We start from the raw sequence: 7,137 nt of genomic DNA, 5'->3' as shown, positions 1-7,137 counted from the left end.
ATGACTCAGATGCTCTCTCTTTCTCTCTCAAAAGAAAAAAAAAAGATTTCAAATACCTGCAGCTAAATGAAATTGCTCATATGAACTAATTTTCATTAATTTGAAGTATTCAGATATAAACTGAGAATTGACATGAACATGACCTTATTACCATACATTATTGCATATAAGTGCTGTTGACTGTGTTCGCATTAAATCAAAACAGTTTAGTCATGCTGTGTTAAGTTTGTGAATCTGAAAATGCCAATGTCTGTACAACTGCTCAACAACGCCTGTGAGATGAAATAGCTAATTATTAGTCAATAATGCAACAACCACTTTCACTAATTGATTCAAATAAAAGATGACAGTGTGTTATGTACTATCAATATTGATTACTGGTTTGTTGTTTTATTTTTTTGACATAATTAATTTAAAGTAATGGAAACATATGACATGGAGTATGTTGTCGGAATCATAATGCATGCAGTTCTATGTGAGAACAGAAGATGGCAACGTTGTCCAGCTGATAAGTGTACAGTTCAACAGCAGATTATCTTCCATCTGCATGATGAACAATGCATATTATAAGCAAAACATTGAATAATAATCATTACTGAATTATGAATATGTATTTTTAAATATAATTAAACACATGCACATGTCTTTTTTTAATTAAAGTAAGACTAGTAAGAGTGTCTTGTCGAATATTAATAATAATTCTGAAACTTGAAAATGTAATAAAGCTTTAATAAAGATTTATGATAGAATTTTAAACATTTATAAATTACGTTCTCCTTGTTCAGACTGCCCAAGATGATTTCTGTGTCAATACATAGTATTGGGACTCAAGGGATTAGTTCAATCAAAAATGAAATTTCTGTCATCATTTACTCACTTTCTTCAGTGGAACACACAAGGATTTATTCATTCCAGAATGTCTGAGCTGTTTTCAGTGAATAACAACTAAAAGTTTTATTTGTTTCTCACACAAAGCTATTGTTTGGTTTCAGAAGACTTGGAATATACTGCATGCATCATATTGACTACTTTGATGATGCTTTAATGGTGTTTTTGTCTTTACAACAGCCTGGTGTAACCATGACAACAGCAGCATCCTCTGAGTGAGCATCATTCCCTTTAGCAGTCTGTGGTCCCCATCCACTTTCATTGTGGAAAAGAGCAGCTCAGATATTCTGATAAACATCTTCTTTTGTGTTCCACAGAAGATGATTCAATGAAATTAGAAAATGATTCAGTTTAATTTTAGGTGAGATATCGTTTTAACATAAATATAACAGTTTAAATTTATTATATGTCATAATCAAGTCATTACTTGAATGGTAAATTCTAAAGGCATTTTATTCATATAGTGTGTAGAGTGTAAATAGCACTTCTAATATACACCTCTGCCTCTGTGTGAGGTGACTACAAAAGCACACTTGTCTAAATTGGCATCAAACCAGCATTCTGATATGCCCATCAAGCGTTACAGAGCGCACACCCTATATCCGGCGCTGGTGTACAGGTATGCTGATCACGCAGACTGACACTGGCGCTATGAGAGCTCATCTCCCTGTCAATTACCTCTCAGATGTTTGCTCTAATGCCATCTCAACAGAGCTGCTCTAATCCGCCAACCCACACTCAAAAAAGCACATTTGAGGAACACAAGAATTTTCCTCTGTATAAATGGATACAGAGATGCAGACACTGAAGGATAGCTTTATGAATAACCGAATGCCATGTCGTTTTAATGGCAGTCAATGAATAGGGATACAATTAATTATTCTGGGCGCTTATTCAGGGTTCTCTATATAATATTTTCTGGCCCTTCACAAGATGTTGTTCTTATAAAGCAGTTCTTCATCTGTAAGATACACAAAATAGCCTTATTGTATTGATGTATTGAATGACTGTTGATTGTCTTAAAGAAATACAGTGAGGTACAAAGGTCTGAAAATTCATCGTAAATCTGGGAATTGAAGTCTAGGTTTATATTGTATGTATATATATACACACACTCACCGGCCACTTTATTAGGTACACCTTGCTAGTACTGGGTTGGACCCCCTTTTGCCTTCAGAACGGCCTTAATTCTTCGTGGCATAGATTCAACAAAGTGTTGGAAACATTCCTCAGAGATTCTGGTCCATATTGACATGATAGCATCACGCAGTTGCTGCAGATTTATCAGTTGCACATCCATGATGCGAATCTCCCGTTCCACCACATCCCAAAGGTGCTCTATTGGATTGAGATCTGTTGACTGTGGAGGCCATTTGAGTAAAGTGAACTCATTGTCATGTTCAAGAAACCAGTCTGAGATGATTTGAGCTTTGTGACATGGTGTATTATCCTGCTGGAAGTAGCCATCAGAAGATGGGTACACTGTAGTCATAAAGGGATGGACATGGTCAGCAACAATACTCAGGTAGGCTGTGGCGTTTAAACGATGCTCAGTTGGTACTAAGGGGCCCAAAGTGTGCCAAGAAAATATCCCCCACACCATTACACCACCACCACCAGCCTGAACCGTTGAGACAAGGCAGGATGGATCCATGCTTTCATGAGCGCACACCCTATATGTCGCAGCAGAAATCAAGACTCATCAGACCAGGCAACGTTTTTCCAATCTTCTATTGTCCAATTTTGGTGAGCCTGTGGGAATTGTAGCCTCTGTTTCCTGTTCTTAGCTGACAGGAGCGGCACCCGGTGTGGTCTTCTGCTGCTGTAGCCCATCTGCTTCAGGGTTCGACGTGTTGTGCGTTCAGAGATGGTATTCTGCATACCTTGGTTGTAACGAGTGGTTATTTGAGTTACTGTTGCCTTTCTATCATCTCTAACCAGTCTGCCCATTCTCCTCTGACCTCTGACATCAACAAGGCATTTTCGTCCACACAACTGCCACTCACTGAATATTTTCTCTTTTATAAAATAGGTGATATAAAATAAACAACAACAACAACCTTTATTTATAAAGCACATTTAACACAATAAAAATTGATCCAAAGTGCTGTACATAGTGCATAGCAGGACTACACTATAAAAAACAACAATTACAAATTTCCAAAAGCTAAGGAATAAAAATGTGTTTTCAGAGTAGATTTAAAAATGTCCAATGAAGAAGCAGACCTCACATGATAAGGAAGAGCATTCCAAAGCTTAGGCCCAGCCACAGAAAAGGCCCGATCACCCTTTAATTTGTAGCGACTTCGTGACACATTTAAAAGCAAGTGATCTGAAGATCTGAGTGCCCTAGCAGGACAATATGGCACAATAAGATCACAGATATACCTTGGTGCACAGCCAGACAACGCCTTATAAACAAACATAAGAATCTTAAAATCAACTCGAAACTTAATGGGAAGCCAGTGAAGGGATGCCAAAACAGGAGAAATATGATCCCTCTTTTTAGACCCAGTCAACAGTCTTGCAGCTGCATTTTGCACAATTTGTAATCGAGATAGTGAAGATTGAGGAAGACCACAATAAAGAGAGTTGCAATAATCTAATCGTGATGTTACAAATGCATGAATTGCAACTTCTAAATCTTTGCTTGAAAGAAGGTTCTTCAACTTTGCAATAGATCTTAAATGGAAAAAGCTTCCTCTAATAACCGCACTAATTTGTTTATCAAAGAATAGTGAAGAGTCAAAGATCACTCCAAGGTGATATAAAATAAAGTGCTTGAGAAGTATTTAATTAGAAAATAGTAAAGTAGTCGGAGACTTTTAGTCTCCACTGGACCTGCCCACGCATTTGTATTTATATGATGATGTGAAGATATATGGGTAGCACTATGCTGTAGAGAAATAGGTTGACAAATTGAGATGAGGCTAGATATGTAAGATTAACGGTAAGAGGATCCAAACTCCTACACTTACATCTGTCCCTCATCTGGTGCTCAAATATCAGCTCTCTTCACAGCCCTCGTCAGAAGACAAACGTCTCTCTCAGGTGTGGGAGAAAATGAGGAGAGGTGCAGGTATTAGTCAGTGTTTTGCATCATCTAATCTGTGATCGTCGTCAGCACAGCCACAGTTCCCAAAGTCAGTCGCTGGCTGACAGCTGCGTCTCTATGACAACTGTCCCTCTAGAGTTTGACCGCAACCCAGCCACTTAACACTTCCACCCTCAGGGGGGCCTAATGGACAGGTGCCCACTCCCTCTCCGTCTCTCCAGCTCTGAGGTGCCATTACACCTCCTGCTGTTTTAACACTGTCCCTTTTCCCTGCCATCATACATCTGGCAGAGCTGTGCTTAGAGTCACTTTCACTTAGGCACGCCCCCTCCTAACGAGTCCATTCATTAGCAGCCAGCAGGTATAGGGAGAAAACGACTTGAAGCGATGAGATATCGAAACAATTCGGCGGGCCGTATCAATTAGGGGCAATATTTCTGCTCTGTAATTGCAGATGTGATTAGAGGCAGAGCGCTGGCTGAGGAAGTGTAATTCACCATTTAACAAACCACTGAAGGGCACCTGCCTGTTGTGGCTGCGCAGGTTAATCATTCCTGCACTCTTGCAGCTTGTTTGCATGGTTAAAGGACATATGCAGGCATCTTTGCCCTCAGCTGGAAACTCATTAATGACTTAACCTGTAGCACAATCTCAAACAGAGGAAACATGACTGCATACATCTATGTGAAAACTTAACTTTCACAGTACAAAACTTAAACACATTTAAAGGGCTAGTTCACACAGAGATGAAAATTCTGTCATCATTCACTCACCCTCGTGTCGTTCAAAATCTGTATGTCTTTCTTTCTCTGTTTGCAATATAATGCCATTGGAAAAAGTGCCTCTGTATCTATATTAACTCCAAAAACTATTTATTCACTGCACAGAATGAGGGATGGTGTCAGTAGAATACCAACAATTTATATTATGAATTAAGTCAGAATTATAGATTAATAAAGACTTATTTTCATGTGATTCCTTACCCAGTATGTTGTGACTTAAAGAGTATTTTTTATTTTTTTTTATCTTTTTTAGCTCGCGCTCTCTTGGCGTTGCCTTGAAGACGAGAAGGTTTCATCTCACCGCTGCGCGGACGCGCGTCTACAATTAAATAGTGAACTTGCACGCTCAAACATGTATGGCTATATAAATCTAATTAAGCTACTAGAGGTAGTATCAGTAGCATCCATTCAGGTTGTAGCGTAGGCTATTTGACACATGAGAGCTTTCCTACACGTGGGCGTGGTTTCAGCGCCGACAGTGGACACGCCCCCAGCGTTTGAGAGAGTCCTGCTGATTTTTCAAAGATTTTGATAATTTATTTTAGTTACTTGGCGTTTTTTTTTTTTTATAATTTTTTAAATAATAATAATAAATTTGGCTGGGTGCTTAATAACACATTTTTCTGTTGTGTGACAAACTCAGAACACATATTTTAATATCACTTTACACGGACTTTAATTTCCCAACTGGTGCATACATACAATAATAACCAGATTAAAATCTGTTTCGAAAGAAATGGAACCCACAAGTATAAGTAGGCCTGCTCTATTGGTGAAAGTTCATGTTAGATGTTCTCACTGAGGGAGGACATTAAATTTCTTTCGCTGTAATTGAACTAGAGAGGTGCACCTTAAGGAAGTGATGAATCATGTCAATGATTTAGTAATATTCGACTCAATTTCAAAACCAATAGGGGGCAGCAACGATCAGTGTGTGGAATTATCACTGTATATCACAGTGACATAAAAACAATACAAACCACTGATTTATTTTGCACATCAGCTGTCAATATGATGAACTTGTTCCGGCCCTATCAATAACACCCCTCTGCTGCATCTGGTCGTGTTCAGTCAAAAGCTATTATGTTAAAGGGAAGGAATTCATTGCTCACAATAACACACAAAGATAAATATTCTCATATACACACATGTGGCAGACTTCAGATGCAGCAGGTGAAACATGAGCCCGTGAGACTCAGGAAAGAGCCACATAGACTTCCTCTCCCCCTTCCCATGCAACCAAACTGCTGAGTCTGAATATAAAACAGTAGCAATGCCAGTCTGCTTCACAGCAATCTGCATTTAGATGAACTGGAATTAGAAAACAGGTTAAACCAGTAACAATGGTTTAACAGTTTTGTTCTTGTCAAATTGTCACATTTGCATTTAAGCTTAATCGACAGTATCAAACATAATAATTTATCAAACATAATAATTTATCATAATAATAAAAAAAAAGGTTTCTTATTATCCATGTTGAAAATGGTTTTGTGGAAACCATGACATTTTTGCAGGATACTTTGATTAATAGAAAGTTTAAAGAAATAGCATTTATTTGTATAGCATATATATATATATATATATATATATATATATATATATATATATATAATTTGAGCTGTAAAGCTGTAAATTGGTCGTGTAGGTGTATGTTTGGTTGTCATGGCAAGAAAGTTGTCACATTAGATGAGTTACACTGAAAAATTCAGTAATAGATTTTTTTCCCACACTAAAATCTTGTTGACATATTGTTTATATCATGTGGCTGAACTGTTGAAAAGTATTTTAGCATTTATGAATTGGCCCCATTCACTTCCACTGTAAGTGCTTCACTGTAACTAAAGAAAAGGGACATTTAAAAGTTATTTTAAATGTAACATTCAATTCAACATTTTGACACAAATGCTGTTGAATCAGTTTAACTTGAACCCAGAATATTCCTTTAATGACATTCGAATTGTAATTTCAAAAGCACGAACAACTGCGATCACTTCAGATCTTGGATTACTTCAGATTATACGAACCCTAGACATCTTTCGAAGTATCTGCCACTGAACGGCCTCGCAAGGCTCAGAGGGCAAGAGGGCAAGACTGCTGGGGTGAGAGGGTGGGAACAGTTCAGCAATCAACACACTTCAACCGGACTGCAATTCTCAGCAGGCCCAATCACGTTAATCAGTGTTTGTTTCCTGTAGAGCTCTGAGTCTGGTGTTGCAATGTGGCAATAATTAACAGCAAACACAGGATAACAGAAACCCCACTGTAATAAATATGACATCTGACAGAAAATTCATCCTGGAGCAGAAAGAAGTGGACCATAAAAAGGTGGCACAAGTTTGTGTTTATTTCTTTTTAGGTGAATGTGTGGCTGGGGTTAGTAAAGGAGGAATACGGCACTATAACGCATTATGT

This window comes from Barbus barbus (genome assembly GCF_936440315.1).
Source record: "Barbus barbus genome assembly, chromosome: 11".
NCBI lineage: Eukaryota > Metazoa > Chordata > Actinopteri > Cypriniformes > Cyprinidae > Barbus > Barbus barbus.
The sequence above is the reverse complement of the archived record's forward strand: the minus strand, read 5'-3'. Positions refer to the sequence as shown.